The following is a 17,356-nucleotide window of genomic DNA, read 5'->3' as shown; positions in this document are numbered from 1 at the left end:
ATGCCTTGCCCAGGGTCCTATAACTAGGAAGTAGAAGGATTTGAAGTTGGCTGTCCCTAGCTCGGAGTCTGAACTTTCTACTCTACCACAACTGCCAAAGACGAAGCTTCTGTTTACTAAAGAGTGCTGAAAAACTCTGGCTATGTGTAGTTTACATACACCCCTTTTCAAACAATCATCAGGCTACAGCACAAGGCTGACTGCAAAAGTGTCATAATCTCTTGTATGTTTTTGCCTAAGCGTTTTGCGAGGCCATTCTTAAGTGATACCTTCAAGATATTTTTAATTATGCTCTTAATTCCATTGAGTGCTCAAAGGCCTGAAGCATAATCAAACTCCTGCTTTTGTAGGCCCTTTTTATATAACTGTAAAACTGGGAGAATAAAATGATCCATTATATCGCCCTACTTCACATGCCTAGCAGTGGGTAATTCTGACACAATCCAACATGACACGGAAAGCAAGCAGCCTTCAGATTTCAAACTAAGCTTGCTCAGTAACCAGTGCCTGGGCCCAAGTTTAGTATGAAAACTTTATTCAACTCCACCAATTTGTGAAGAATGGACTCCAGAGGGATCCTGGAGCTACTCAGCATTCCACAAATCCATAAGGTAGTCATTCTGATAGCTTTGAATAAACATAGCTTCTGTCAACTATATAATGTCTCCCCCCCCAACATACGCACATATATTACTATTTTTCAAATGTATAAAGATACTGTTATAATTAAGAAAATAATTCTTTTTAATCAAATTTAATTTAATTTAATTAAAAAATAATTCTTTTTAATGAATAAAAAATTCTTTTTTGGCTCTCTTCATTCAAAAGTGTCACTAAGTTTATGGAGGTGTTTTGCCAACATCCCTTTACTCAAAGAGTACTAAAAGTACAACTGGTAATAAATTTAATATTTAAAAAAAAGGTGCTTGTATTGCAAAAATTTAGAAATCATTGAGCAAGATGAACATAATGTATCCTCATCATTAAAGCTATTAAGTAACATGTTATATCTTAGATGTGTACAAAGCAAATTAAAGACATGATCCTTCCTGGAGCTCATCTCCTGGAGATAATGACAGTGACATTAGACATTCTGGTATATCATTAATAGGAGGCAGCAGGTAGAGCAATCAATAAAATGACAGAAGTGGAATTAGGAAGACCTAAGTTCAAATTCAGCTTCAAACACTTTCTAGCTGTGTGACCTTAAGCAAGTCATTTAACCTGTCTGCTTGTTTTTTCATCTATAAAATGGGGATAATAATAGCACCTACCTCCCAGGGTTGTTGTGAAGATCAAATGAGATAATATTTGTACAGCATTTGGCAAAACCTAAAAGCCATACATAAATGCTATTCATTATCAATCATTTATTCAATAAACATTTATTAAGTGCCTACTATGTGCCAGGCACTGTGCTGAGCGCTAGGGATATAGATTCAAAAAAGGACAGTCTCTGCTCAAGGAGCTTATAATCTAATGGTGGAAAGACAACATACAAAAGGATTGGTAGTTCAATTGAACTTAACTGCCTAATAATAAAAACACATTTACACAGTATGGTAAAAGCTTTCCTCACAATAATCCTGTAGTTAATGCAAAATATAACCTCTATTGGAGAAAACTAAGACTGGGAAAGATGAAGTCACACACACACACACACACACACACCCATCCCCAAATTGTATATAGTTTTAGATTAATTTATATGATTTCTCCCCACAGAAATTTACTTTCCTATGTTTTTACCAGGCTGATAACTAAAATTATTTTGAAGTCTCTAAACAATCTCTCTGACAACAAGCAAGGTAGCCTGGGAACAAGCAACAAGGCTGGAAGAAACTTAAAATTAAAAACTGGGCACATGTTAGCCCACTGCATTGAATTTATGTGTTAAGTCCAAAATTAACAAACTATTATTATTTGCAGCTAATCAGAAAAGAATCCCTAGAGGAATGATTTAGGGCTTTTTGAATTACATAAAAGAATTGAGTTGACAGCTGAAGGCCAAAGAATCTTCTAAGTAAATTTGAATCAGAGGAGCTAATAAGTTAAGTGAATGACCAAGAAAGCAAAAAGAAAGAAGTATTGTGGAAACAAAGTTAATGAACACTGGGAAAATTTCTTCTCTGCTAGATGAGCAATAGCCCTACCTGAAGAGCTCACACAACACCCTGGCAAAAATAGTGTGTGGATATAATTTCTCAAGCCTCTGTCAGAAGAGAGGCTATAGATTAGAAATATTGCTATGCTCATTAAAATCCCTGACACATAGAATAGGACTTGAAATGAAGCAAAACAAAAGGCAGGTTTTTAAAAAATGAATTAATAGCTATTTACTGAACACCTAATATGTTTAAAAAAAAGTAATTTATAAAAGTTAAAATTATTTTTAATAGAGATAAAACCAAAAGACAAATCCCATAAAGATCATTAATATTTTAAGTCAATTGTTCATGAAAAAAGGAAATACTCGTTGCCAAAGGGAGAGGAATAATTTTCATTACTTTCTGTAGATGCTGTACTAACTTCTCAAAGAAAGGAAGAAACCCTCATTGTAAAGGAAGTAACCGTTTCCGAGAGTTTTAAAAGGGAGTGTCTGCAGTGTGACCCATAGTATACAATGCATAAAAATAAAAATTCACTAACAAACAAGTACTTCCTCACTTTCCCATCTGCTGAGTAAGAACCATTGTCTTGATTGTCATTCCTTGTTTAAATTAGGTTATTAAATCACAGTGCTCTTTGCCAAATACTCCAGTTGTATACAATTGGGAAAACATATCAAAGTAAGCCAACTCTATGACAAATACCAACACGATTTTAAAAAAATTCTTAAGATTTTTATTTAACTGTTACTTAATTAGCACCAAGGGCAGCTTTAAGTACTTTGTTTTTTCCTTCTCCTGGAGATTACAAACCCACTTATGTATTATTAGTGCCCCTCTTTCCATTTCTATCCCCCTTCCCCCTTCAAAAAAATCCTGGCTCTGTTATTACCTATGTGACCTTCAACAAATCACTTACACCTCTCCAGGTCTCTATCTCGACTTATTTATAAAATGACAGATGAAAACTGCATAGCACTAGTAAGTTGGATAGGTAACTAGAGCGATAACACTAATAGGTCCATAACCCAAAGAGATCAAAGAAAGAGGAAAAGTGCCTAGATGTGCAAAAATATTTATAGCAGCTCTTTTTGTAGTGACAAAGAAACTGAAGGAACAAGGCACTCTGGAAGAGACAAGAGGCAACATGTACCAGACAAATCCAACCACCACCACCTTGACCCCCATTTCCCTTCACATCACAATGGAGATAGTCCAGACCCTGAGTCCAAGAGCCTTGGGAATAATGATCTTAAATAATGCCATTAAACACAAAACATTACCACCAGCTTTGGTGTTGCTCTCTAAGGACCATAGGACTTTTCCATCTGACTTGCAGCTAAAACTATCCATGTGTGGTCTCCCCCATTAGAATGTGAACTTTGAAAAGCAAGGGCTGTATCACTTTTATATTTATAGCCTTAGCACAGGGCTTTCCATATTGTAAGTGCTTATTAAATGCATCATGCATTCAAAGAACTAGAAACTAAGGAGTGCCCATCAACTGGGGAATGACTGAACAAAGGATGGTATATGAATGTAATGGAATATCACTGCATCATCAGAAATGAAGAAAGGGACACTTTCAGAGAAACCTGATTAAGGCAATGGCCCACCATGATTCCAGAAGACTAATGACAAAGCATGCTACCTACTCCTCCTGATACGGAAGTGATGGTCTCAAGATGTATAATGATACATATGTTGTACATGACCAATGCAATCATTTGTTTTGCTTATCCATGTATACATCTTCCAAGAGTTTTGTTTTTATTTCTGTTCAATGGAAAGAGAGACGTGAGAAAAAATATATATATATATATATGGTTGTAATTTTTTTTAAATGACAGATGATTTCAAAGAGCCTTCTAACTTTTAATCCTATTTATTGCTAAGGTTCTCCAAGTGCTGGAGAGAGTAGTATGACAATGGCTGGGGAAGCAAAGGCTTCCTATACTTGAAAATGTGTTTCTGCCTAGAGGTTGTGCATCATCTGCTTATTAATTATATAATCTTCAATTTTTGCCTCGACATCCTAGACATCAGACATCACTGACATCTGTCGTTGATATGCACAGAGAAGTCTTTAGGGCAGCACAGTGTCAGATATCTAGAATAATACACATTAAGAATTTATTAAAGGTAGAGACCCACATTCTTATAATTAACTAATACTTATGTGAACATTTTATCTATAAATAAAAATCAGAGGGACCTATGATATTATTATTACTACTTTATCCTATTGAGGGAATTAGGTCTATAAGTCAAAAGAGTCAAGTTTCTTATAGAAGTGGTTAACTGAAATAAATTAGTATAATTTTTACATTCAATAGTGCTTTTTTAATGAAAAGAGAACCACTCATTGTATAACTGGACATAACTAATAATATTCCCTTAATACTTTGATGGATTCATGATCTCATCAAGGTGAATATCCCCTCCATTGCAATAAATTACAATATATCCATGCTTTCTGAGCCCAGGCAATTCTAATTCTTATTTATTCATAGATCTTCCAGAAATGATCCCCACATGCTAAAGGCTTTTGGTTCTCCTTTTGTTATCTTCACTCATATTACATGGTGATTTAACTTCTTTTCCAATGTATTTCTTCACTGATAATCCTTCTGTAATTTCATGTAGAAGGAACCATACAGGTCACTGAATCCAGTCCCCTAGTTTTCCAAATGAGAAAACTGAGATACAAAGAGGAGAAATGACTGGCTCCAGGTCACGCAAGTAGCCAGTGAAAGAGCTGGGATATGAACCTAAGTCCTCTGACACTAAAACCGTTGCTTTTCCCATTATTCCTGCTGCCTCCTGGTGCATAGGTCATCATCCAAAACATGCTGTAGATTATTTGTGCCCACCATGTATTTCTCCATTGCCCTTGGGGTTAAAAGAAACTTTACTACCTTGGAGATTGTGATATCAGTTGATAGATACTTATTAAACACTTCTTATGTACCAGACACTGTTTGAAGCATTGATGTTTCAATATTTGCTAACACAGAGCATCACGGAGAGAAATTTGTATTGAAAAGTTAGGTCTGGTGCATGACCATTGTGTTTATTCATTTTGCTTGACTATCATCATTTGTTATAGGGAAGAGAAGGAAGATATTAGTGGAATGTAGCAGTGATATTTTGTAAAGAGCATCCTTGGGCCAGCTAGGTGGCACAGTGAGTAGAGCACGGGCCCTGGAGTCAGGAGGAACTGAGTTCAAATTTGACCTCAGACACTTGACACACTTACTAGCTGTGTGACCATGGGCAAGTCACTTAACCTCAATTGCCCTACCCTCCCCCCTCCAAAAAAAAGAGTATTCACAAAACATTATAAAGTCAGGTGTGTGCACTGGATAATTTATGATCATTAAAAGAACTTGTCCATTGATTTAGTATATCAGTACATATATTTGGGAAAGGTTCCAGGATTAAATATGAAGAAGAAAAGCAGAATGAATGCATTTTACCATTTGGGAAATTGTTCAGTGCTTTAAACCAGTAGTATTGCTAAACAGTTTTTTTCAAAAAATATGCATCTTAAATGCAAGTTTAGAGAAAATGCACATAGGCACAATTAAATATTTTCTCATGAACCTTTCAAAAGTAGGCAGATGACAAATACTCCAGTTTTTCTGGCAATCTGAGAGGTATAGTGATTGAAAGCAGGAGGAGGAAACACAGCAGAGGTCAGTCAATAAACATTTAAGTGTCTACCATGTGCCAGGCACTGTGGTAAGCCTTAGGGATACAAATAAAGACAATATAACTATGTATAAACAAACTATATTTACAGGCTAAATTGAAAACAATCAACAGAGGGAAAGCACTAAGAATTACATAAACCTATAATACTAAACTTCTGGAAATCATATAGAAAAAAATTCCCAGAAATATAAGAAATAGATGGCAAAGTATAATCCACAGAATACCAGTAGGATGAAATTCCATTCTTAGTTCAGCAAGAAACATTGTAGTCAGATTTCAAAATTACAGCATCAAATAAACTCTACAGGAATCAAGGGGAGGAAAAAAACTTTTCGTATTCCAGGGAGAATTATTCGAAGATTAATATGTGTATGCAAAAAAAAAGTGAAAAATTGGAATATGGTATTCTTAAAAAGCAAAGGTCAGCTGGTACCCTAAAAAACATAGCTTGCAAAGCTGAGTCTAACTAATTATTACGGAAAATAATTGGACATTCAGCAAAAGAGAATATGTCATTCCTTCAAAAGGTGATTAGGGCCATGTGCCATGGATTGCTAAACCCTGCTCTACTCCTTAACTGTTACAAACTTAGTCCAACATTAGCATTCTGCAAAACTCATTAATTCAACTGGAGATGTAATTTTGACCTTTGCTCCATTAGGACTATAAGTCTGTGTATTTAAATAACTTTGCTATGACATTCTGCCTTGTATTGGAGTCATTTGTATATCTTCTCATCTAATATTATAAACTTATTAAAGGAAAGGATTTCATCTTGTTGATCTTTATGTCTCCCATGATATATTGCACATAGTTCATGCTCAGTCAATACCTGATGAGTGAATGACCCAGAGTCATTCCTATACCACAGGATTTAAGAGACTGTGATGAGAGAGTATGGTGTGGTAGAGAGCTGGCCTTGGAGCCAGGAAGACCTGGATTCATTTCCTACCTCTGATATACACCAACTGTGTGATCCTGGGCATGTCTCAACCTCTTAGAGCTCAAGTCAACTGTTTCAGGCCACAAACAGCAGAGAAGACATTGACTTACATTGGTCAAGGGCATTTCACCACCCAAGAGTTCCCTACAACAATGAAATCCTAGGTCCAGTTGCTCTTGCTATCCCAATCCTTTGATTCCATACTAGGTCATCATTAAAATACCATAGGCACATGATGTTTTTTGCTTCATGCTCTACAAAATGAAGTAAACAAGAGAAGGCATCAGCACTACAGCAGTTAAAACTAGACCATCCCCTGGAACAGTGCTTCTCAACTACACTGTGAGGAGGCAAAATATCTGCATTCTCTGCCATGGACTTTATCTGCCCTATGACTGTCTCAGGATGCAAAGGGAAGGGATTGGGAGCCAAAGAAAATAACAGCTTAGAATGGAACGAACAAGAAATAGGGAAAGAAAGATTAAGTGAAATTGTGCCTGAGTACACAGTAATCTATAACTTCAACACACTGAGTTATATTCATATGTGCATTCCTGATATCTAATCTATTCCTGATTATCTAATGGTCCTATGGGACCTTAATAGAATAGTCCTTTTCCCACCCAATCTAAGCTGGGAAATCAACATTATGTAGGCAGTGAAAAAAGAGGTTGCATAGATTCATTTGTTTTAGCCTCTAAAATGACAATCAAAGTGTGATGCAAAATGGCTGTGAATCATTTGTATATTAATGTCAATTAGATATAAGAACTATATATGTGCATATAGTCATATATAGAGATATACACCTATAAATGTTTTAAATTGGGATTAAGTAAATCAAAACTAGGATTCAAACAAAAATAAATAACAAGCCCACACTTCATCTCCAGCACTTAGGAGAGTGCTTTGAATAAATGCATAGTAAATCTTTTTTCATTCATTCATTAATAAAAATGTTAAAGCAGTATCTGAACTTAGGCCTTCCTGATTCCAAGCCCAACATTCATTACTACTACATGATGTTGCCTCTGGATTAAAGGATCCAAGAAATTGGTTTCATTGTGTAACCAAAGGTATCAAGAAATATTTTATAAGCTATATTATCTTCTTTTCCTTGCACTGGTAATAATTATCATAAATAAACAGACCATCAAGAAGATAATTGCAACCTTTGTGCCAACACCTGTGGCAGAAGACTAAGAAGAAAAAGGCAATGAAAAACTTGGTAAGATTCTACAAACCTTGATACTTCACCATGAAGGTGGATATAGGGGAAGAATGAGAAAACTCTGTTGGAAAATATAATCCAAGTTCAGAAAACAAAAAAAGTCAAAGACTTATAGAATTTTCAGGTGCCTAATAGCTGTATATCATGAAGACTTTGGTTTCAAGAATGAAAGTCAGAAGTCCCTGGACATGAGAAATACTAAAAATCATAATCAAAATGAAACTGATTAAATCTCAAAGGACAGGATATGACTACTTACATCACTTCAGAATCTGCTGTGTGGTCAGATTAAACTGACATGGCAAAATGGGCAAAAACAGACACTGATTTTACTACCATTTCACAGAGAATTTTAATTGTTGTACAACAATAGCCACAATTGGAAGATCAAAGATAGTTTAATTAGCAAACATTTGCCCAGCAAAGTCATGGCAGTGAGGAAATTAAAACAGCAAGTGGTAGTGGGAATTAAGTGAACCATACTGATTCCATCTTGTGACTCAATTCTGGAGCTAGCTCAGTTCCCTTTCTGCTCAATTACGGGTCTAGTCCAATTTATGTCTTGTGAAAAGACAGAATTCAACTCAATTGTATTCAATTATATATAGTGGGCATTATATATAATTCAATTATGGGAATTTTGAGAAAACTTTATTTTATTGTTTGAATCGAGCCCTGAGTGGCTAGGAAGCTGGACCACCTCTCCTTGTCATTTAGAGACTCTTAACTAAGGATCTAGGTTATGCTGACCAGAAACCCAATCATATCTGAAAACTGATGCAAGGAGCTTTCTCACAATTATACATCTCAAGCAGCCCCTATGTCTTATCTGAAAACTGGCCCCATACTGGTTAATCAGTTGTTTCCATGTTCCTTAGATTGAATACAAACATTGATGGGGAGTGAGACACCTCTTTTTCTAATTTCAGGGAATTGCACCTGTTGACTCTCCCCCTCCCAACTTGGAAAGTCTCTAATCCTTCCTCCAATTAGAAATCAGATTACCTAATTTTGTATCATGGCATTGTTTTTTTTAATTAATTGGTCTTATTTGATTAATTGTTTTTAATGCATAAAAATCTGCCTCCCCCTGTATTTGGGGGTCCAGTGCCAAAGCTGAGGAAGTCTGATCCAGATTCTTATGCAATTAGCATGCATTGCTTAATAAATCTATGTGCTTGGAAGCTTGAACCTTTGTTTCCTGGGTCATTTCATCTCTCACCCACCACAGCAACCAAAGGCAATACCAGTGTCTAATACCAACCCATTTGCAAATAATAATAGAGAAGAATAATGAAATATTATAAACTGGATTTTGTCACAAAACAGTGAAAAGTAAGTTAGGAAAAAAGGATCTTAAAGAACTTAGAATGAGATCCAGGTAAACCAGACAATCCTAAAGAATGGAACAGATCTGCTATGTTCCCACTGTATCCTATTCTTATCAGCACTGTTATTTGAACCACACTTTTGGATTCCCTCCCCTCAATAGCCAACGTACTATGTGAGGAATTTCCAGTATCAAAAATGAAAAAAGAATTCACTACCTATAAAGAGTGAATAAAAAAATTAGTAGAAATTATTTTGCCCAATCATATGCCAGCAAAGCAAATAAATGGATGACCATTTACAAAAATATAAAGGGATAAGGACAAACACAGAGACAGGGACTGGATCCGTGATTTCGTTGGTATAAGCTCCCAATGAGAAACATTCTCTACCACTGCAAGTTAGCACCTTCCCTGCAATTTATACTTTTAGGTAATTGCCTAGTATGCTGAGAGATTTAGTGACTTGCCCAGGGTCACACAGCCAGTATGTTTCAGAATTGGGATAAAAATATAAAATACCCAGCACAACAGAGCAAGAAACAAAAAATTTAAATAGTCCAATCTCAGAAAAAGAAATAGAATAAGACCAAAATGAATTTTCAAAGGGGGGAAAAAAACCAGGACCCGATGGATTTACAAGTAAATTCTACCAAAGATATCCAAAAATAAACTAAAACTTTGCAAAAATAGAAAAAGAAGAGAGCCTACCAAATTCTTTTCATAATACAAATACAGTCTTGATATTTGAACTAAGGAGAGCCAAAGCAGAGAAAGAAAACTATATTTCTAAAGAATATCAAAATGCAAAGATATTGAATAAAATATTTTAAAAGAGGCTACAGAAACATATTATAAAGATCATACCCTACGACTGGGTTGGATTTATACCAGAGATACAGGGTATGAAACTATAAACATGGTAGGTCATATTAATAAAAAAACAAAAATTATGATTACATAAATATGCAGGAAAATCTTTTAACTCAATATTTAAATACTCAAATGGATCTGTAATGTCAATTTGAGAGTTCCCTACAATAATGCAGATCACAACCTATCCACACCTGACCATCCTGTGCAAGTCTTGCCCACATCCTCCCCAAAATTTGCTACAAGGAGTTCATGCAAGGTTGTCAAAGCCTTCCTCCATTTCCCCCAACATCACAAAAATAGCTAATGTAAATGCCTTGAAATCTGTACAATCATCTTAAAATGCAATTTGCAAAGCTCTTTTAAGATAATCACACCCATTTCAAAGATGAAAATGGAAAGAGGACTACAAATAGAAGCATGTGGCAAATAGGTATGGTTATCTTATCAAGCTTTCTTTAAATAACTTTTAACCTCAAAGGCTTCTCTCTGCTTGATGAGACAACTCTACTCACAAAGATCCATCGATCTTCTTTGTAGGACTTTATAGGCAAGTCTATATCCTATTCCTGTGGCAGGCAAAAGATGAAATGACTAAGGAAAACAAAGATTCAATCTTCTCAGCATATTGATTTATTAAGCAATGCTTGCCAATTGCCCAAACAAATTGGGACCAAGTCCTTTTACATACTAAAAATAATCAAATAAGATCAATTAATTAAAAGGAAACAACATAACAGGTAATCTAGTTTCTAACAGGAAGAAAAATTAGGGATTTTCCAAGTTGGGAGAGAGTGAATAGGTACAATTTCCTGAAATCAAAAATAGATGTCCCACTCCCCCAAGTGTCCGTGAACAATCAAAGGAACATGGAAACAATAACTGATTGATCAACATGGGCCAGTTTTCAGATAAGAAATATGGATTGTTTGAGATACGCAATTGTGAGAAAACTCCTTGCATCAATCTTTGAGTCTGAGTTTCTGATTAACATAACCTAGGTCCTTGGTTAAGGGTGTCTCAACAGCAGGGAAAAGTTGCTGAGTTTCCTAGCCATGAGGGGCTAGGTTCAAACAATACAATAAGATTTTCTCCCAAGTCCCACAATTGAATAAAATTTTCTCATGAGATAGAATTTGGACTAGGCCCATAATTGAACAGAAAGGGAACTGAGCTAGCTCCAGAATTGAGGCATAAGATGGAGCAAGAGTGGTTCACTCCATTTCCACAATTAAACAATTGCTGTCCTAATCCCCTCAATTTCCTCAACCCAGAATGGCCCTGGCAGCCATCTCTTTCCATTTGGCAAGTCAAATGTTAGCTGACTAAAGCACTTTCTTGGCTCTTTTGGTCTCTGTTGTAGAGGAGATAATAATTTCTGTAGGAAATTAGTATAATCAGTATTGATATCATTTCTGTTGTCCACTTTCTATGCTTGAGTTTCAATAGCTTTTTTAAATAATTGAGTTAAATCTTCTTTATCATGTTCCACATCTTTTTCTCATTATATTCTTCTTGTTTATTACAAATTCTGATTTTGGCTCTGATGAATCAATGGTCTGACTGTGTGCAGAAAGCCAAATCAGGAGTATCTCCCATGTCAATAATAATGTTTTTCCTGTCTATTAAGATATAATCCATTTCATTCTTTGTGATGTCTTTTGCTGGTGGGCCTACCACTTTTTTTTCTTTGAAGAAAATGTTCACATAAAACTTAAAGTCATTGGTCTCTCTCACTTCTTTTTCCTGAACCATAGTTTCCCATATATTTCTGTCTATCTTCACCCTTTCCCACCTTTGCACACATATGATATTCTTTTTTGCAAATACTTGTCAGTGGTAAAGGAGATGCAAATACAAGCCAAAGAGGAAGGTGAGTGAATCAACTATTCTGCAGCAAGAGAAGGCTCAGACACCAGGTCTCTCACCAGCCACCTGCACTGGCCCTTGGCCACACAGACCAACCAGATCCAAAGACCCATCTTGACCTCAGAAAATCAAGTTAACATCCTAATTGGGGTCTGAGGCACAGTTCTCATTTACTGGAAAGTGTATGACAATCTATAGTTTTATAAACTGTAATACTTCCTAATGGGTCTTCCTGCCTCCAGCCTCTCCCCTCTCCAATTCATTCTTCAAATAGCTTGTCAAATTGAAATTTTTAAAACAAAGGTACTATTATATCATTCCTCTGCTCAAGGAACTTCAGTAGTTCCCTATCACCCTGAAGATAAATTACAAAACCACATCTGTCAGCATTTAAAACCATTCACAATCTTGCTTCAACCTATCTTTCTAAACTGAATACACAGTTTACTGCGACCTCACACACACATTATTTCTCCTCACATAGTCTACATTCCAGTCAAACTGGCCAAGTTGCTGTTTCCTATACATAACATTCAATCTCCAACCCCAAACCTTTGCATAGGCTGACCCCCACCCCAGACCAAAAATGTGCTTCCTCTCTCCTCTAGCTCAGTGCCTTGCACATAGCAGGCACTTCATGTTTGTAGAAATGAATCTGTAAAACAAGGTAGAATTACATTAGATGATTGATAGAGCTATTACAACTAATTTATATGATTATCTGACCCAATAAATGCATGATGCATAAATATTTATCTCAATATTCACATAACATTATACAAATGATCTACAATTAAAGTATTTGCTATTCAAATTCAGTTTTGTTTTAGGTCATTTCTAACAAATGAGCACAACATCAAGACTTTGAGGAACTGAAGAAAAACACCGGTACAAAATGGACAAAGAAAAAAAAGGGAAGTAATCCTTCTCAGTGACACAAGCACACTGACATAAGCACAGTAGCAATTAAGTGATTTAGTCTTCAGTTTTGTTTGGTTTGGAGCTTCCTTTTGTATGAACTAAAGCAGGTTGTAACCTGAGTCTAAAAATTTTAGAGGCGAAGGAGCTTTAGAAGTCATTCAGGAAAAAAAAACCTTCATTCTATTCTTTAAGGAATCTGAGGCTCTGGGAAGTTATGATTTATCCAAGGTCACACTGTTAGTTCATGGCAAGCCTACAATTTAAACCTATAACTCTTGACTGTATAATGCCATGCTCACTAAACCATAAGTATATAGTGGATGAAGTTACGGATTCTCAAGCTCAATGGAGTTTTTAATCACTTGGTAATTAAAACATACTTGAGTTAAATGTTTAAGAGTTTACACATTTTTCTATCTTTTTAAGAACTGAAAGTATTGCATACTTAAAGAAATGAGGGCATGTAAATAATAGGTAAATAACCTTTTTAAAAATATGACAATTCACTTTAGCTATTGACTCTCAAACATTTTGAAATAATAAATAGAGATCACGTTATAAAAATTTAAACTCATCAATATTAATAGCGTCATGATGTATTTTGTTTTATGAAAAAAAATTAATGATACAAATAATATTTGTTTGAAAATCTGCACACTGAATAACAACAAACAGAAAATCTGTGATTCAGAAGTTAATCACTGCTAATATTGTAACAAATAAAAAATGTATGGATTGTTTTCTCCAAAAAACAACCACTTGTAAAAATCAAAGTGATCTAGCAGGTGAGGAAGAATAGTTTACAATAATTTTAATTTGTTACTGACTAATTTAACTAGTTATTGTTTTGTGTTCTAAAAGATTTGATATCTTGCTAATATAAACCCATGAGCAAAACCCAAGTTGACTAAAGATTTATTTGATACATGTCTTGGCTACTTCACCCCATCGGCCATTTATAACTTGCATAAGAGAGGTTAACATAAAAGTTGCTTTGGGCAACTCTCTAAATTACAGAAGTTACAAATCTGGATCATTGTAGGGACTTTTTTTGGACAGAGAATTAACCACATGTATGAAATCACAAGCCCAATCAAAACATAAAAATAAAAAAGCAAGAATTTCACAATTCTTTCATTTGCTTTGTACTTCCCCATTTATGGTCACTTTTCTATACTGTAGTCCAAAATCTCCTTTTCTTCTTTGAGCCATTTCTCTTCATCATAAATAACCATTTTCTGAACACTTAAATCACATTAACTCATCAAACAATAAACCTAGAAAGGACTTCAGACTGATAATCATTTAATATCAATTTAGTAACTTCAATAAGGGTCAGAGCCTGAACTGATTAACCAGAGGAAGAGTCTGAACCTAACAACCTCTTTGTTCTCTGAGTAAACTCAGAGAATACCCTTTCCTATGTCAACAGGGCCAGATCAGGCTGACTTAAGAGCATTCTTTCCTCTGTCTATTAGCCAACCCTTAACCCTAGAAACTATCTTAATATTTTATGGGCATATACTGTGTTATGGAATGTTAACGGTAAATTAAACACAGAAACACTGGGTTGTAGTTTCAATTGGCCCTTGTCAACTCTCTTATCTTATTGTATTTACAACCTATTCAATTTAGAAAAGTCCTTCTCTTGTATCATGGTTAAACATACATGGAGATCATAAAATTGAGTAACACAGACATGCTGAGTTGTGACTGTTCTAAACATGTATTTAAACCTTCTCATTCTTCTGTTCAGGCAGTCAGATTTTGTCTGGCTCCATACATGTATGTATTTGCTAGCTTTAAGGGAATAAACAATGTGGAGTTACATATCACCTGGCCTGTTTGCCTCCTTTAACCAAACTTTCAGGTCGACAAGACATTATCTGGTCCAGGCTGCTGCTCAATTTAAAGATGAGAAAGCTAAGGCCTAGAGAAGTTATGTTATTTGCCTAAGTTCGTTCACAGAGTGAATTAGTAGAAGAATCTAGTTTCCCTACTTTCTCTCTCCAACTGAAAATATAGATTGTGTGCTACCTCAAAAATTATCTAGTCCAAATCCAACAATTTACAGATGAAAGCCAGGTGAAGGGAAAAAATTTAACCAGTCACAAATGACGGTAAGGCTGAAACTCAAATTCAAATTTTAATTCCTAGTTCTTTCCAATATGCCATAACGAGTCAAGAAAAACCACTATGCTTATTCTAGATTAGAGATTCACTCCCCTCAACTCTAAACTGTAGAACAATAGAACAAGCTCAGGTGAGTAACAAAGCTTTGAGGGAGAAGAAAATGGCAAACCACTTCTGTAGCTTTGCTAAGAAAACCCCAAATGGGGTCACTGAGAGTTGGACATGACTGAACAACTATGAAGCTTTGCTTTTTTTATCCCTATCATTCCACCAATGGAGAAATCTTATCATGTTTCCACACAATACCTTTAAACCCCAAATCTGTCTAGAAATGCCTCATCCTGTAGCTAAGCTAAACATAAAATGCATTCAAGCCTATCTTAAAACTCTAAGTTCAAGTTTCATAAGAACAATCTGTATTCAAAGCGTCTTACAGCCACAAACAACCCTAGCAAACCCCACACTGGGATTTCTTTAGCTACTTGGTTAAAATAGATAGAATTTGGAATGGAGCTAGGAGATGGAGGAAAAGAGGCCTCTTAGACTAAGGAAAGAGTGGTGAACCCCTTGAGCCATAGGTAGAAAAAAATGAGTTGGACTAGAACTGAGAGATATGTCAAACTCAAAGCCCCAAGGCACAAGCCTTCCACAAAACTGGTTAGGCCAGAACCAGATTAAAATGTAACTTGGAAATGTTTAACAAAATTAATTAAAATACATTATTGCATTTGGATTTGTAATGGATAATGTTAATTTGTAGTTTTCTAAATCAACATGCCACTTGAAGGGATCCATTCCTACTTGAGTTTCATACCACTGGCAGGGTGGTACAGGTATTTTAAAGGGGAGAATAGAAAAGAGGAAAATTAGAGGGATCTCTAACTAACAGAAGAGGTTTCAAATTTGGTGGGGAAGATGGAGTTAGAGGGATCCCTCAGACTGAGGAAAGAGTTTCAGACTTACATCTGTCTGAAAATGCTTGTGTGGGGAGAAGAATTAAGCTGGGAGAGTTTGGGGCATTTTTAGCTGCTAAAAAGGAAAGGGCTGAAAGAGGAGAGTAGGATAAGGAGAAAAAAAGGCCTCTAAGGATAAGGAGAACAAGTTAGGTGGTATAGTGGAGAGAGTGCCAGGCCTGAAGTCAGGAAGACTCCTAAGTTCAAATCTGACTTCAGATTCTTGTGACCCTGGGTAAGTCACTTAACTCTGTTTGCCTCAGTTCCTCATCTGTAGAATGAGCCGGAGAAGAAAATAGTAAAGCACCCAAGTATCTTTGCCAAGAAAACCCCAAATGACCCCACAAAGAGTTGGACATGACTGAAACAATTGAAAGACAGCAAAAGTCTAAGAAAGGCATTTCAGATCCCTGGTGCTAGAATTAGGGAGATGAATTCTGGAAGGTAGAGATGTACTTTTATAAGCTGATGGGCTGGGGAGGGGGGGAGGAAGGAAAGGAAAAGAAAGAAATCTGGCAGGATGACCCTGGGGTCACTTGGCCTAAGGAAGGGGTCTTTAATTTGATGGAGAGGATGATGTTACAGGTATTTCTTGTATGAAGAAAAGTGTTTCAGACTTATATATGCCTGCAAATGTTAGGCAGAAGAGTTAGACTGGGAGAGTTGAAGTCATTTTAAGCATGTAAAAAAAAAAAAAAAGGAATTGGTGAGGGGCGGAGATAATGGAACAAAAACAATCTATTCAACTAAGGTACATATTTCAAACCCCTGGACCTCACTAAGGAGAGGAGTTAAGCTGGAAGAGGGAGGTTCAAGTATTATAAGCCAATTAAAAAAAAAAAGGAAATTCAGAAGGATGGAGACTACTAAAAACTTTGAGGAGAGGGGGGAAGAATGAAGTCAGAGGGCTCTCTTCGACTAAGGAAGGAATTTCAGACCTCACATCTGCCTGGGAATGCAGTGAATGAAGACATAAGTTAGTCTGAGGAGTTTCGGGCATTTAAAGATGGTATAGGATAGGAAATGGGGGAGGGAGAAATAATGAAAGAAAAAGGGTCTACGACTAAGGAAGAAATTTCAAACCCCGGGAACTAGGGGTAGGGAGATGGATGGGAAGATGCAAGTTTTAAAAGCTGGTCGGGAAAGAAAGAAAGAAAGAAAGAAAGAAAGAAAGAAAGAAAGAAAGAAAGAAAGAAAGAAAGAAAGAAAGGAAATCTAGCAGGATTCACGGAGAGGGTCTCTTGGACTGAGGAAGAGGTTCCAAACCCCCGGAGCTGGGG

At 36.0% G+C, this 17,356-nt stretch overlaps 1 protein-coding gene across 1 annotated transcript in view; it reads right to left on the bottom strand.

Annotated features, from left to right (window-relative positions):
- Positions 1–17,356, bottom strand: part of LOC118835525 (prolylcarboxypeptidase) — an 83,611-nt gene that overhangs the window by 65,730 nt on the left and 525 nt on the right. The window lies entirely within an intron of this gene.

Source organism: Trichosurus vulpecula, chromosome 2 (genome assembly GCF_011100635.1).
Source record: "Trichosurus vulpecula isolate mTriVul1 chromosome 2, mTriVul1.pri, whole genome shotgun sequence".
NCBI classification, from domain to species: Eukaryota; Metazoa; Chordata; class Mammalia; order Diprotodontia; family Phalangeridae; genus Trichosurus; species Trichosurus vulpecula.
This window is presented reverse-complemented; position numbering and strand designations above follow the sequence as displayed.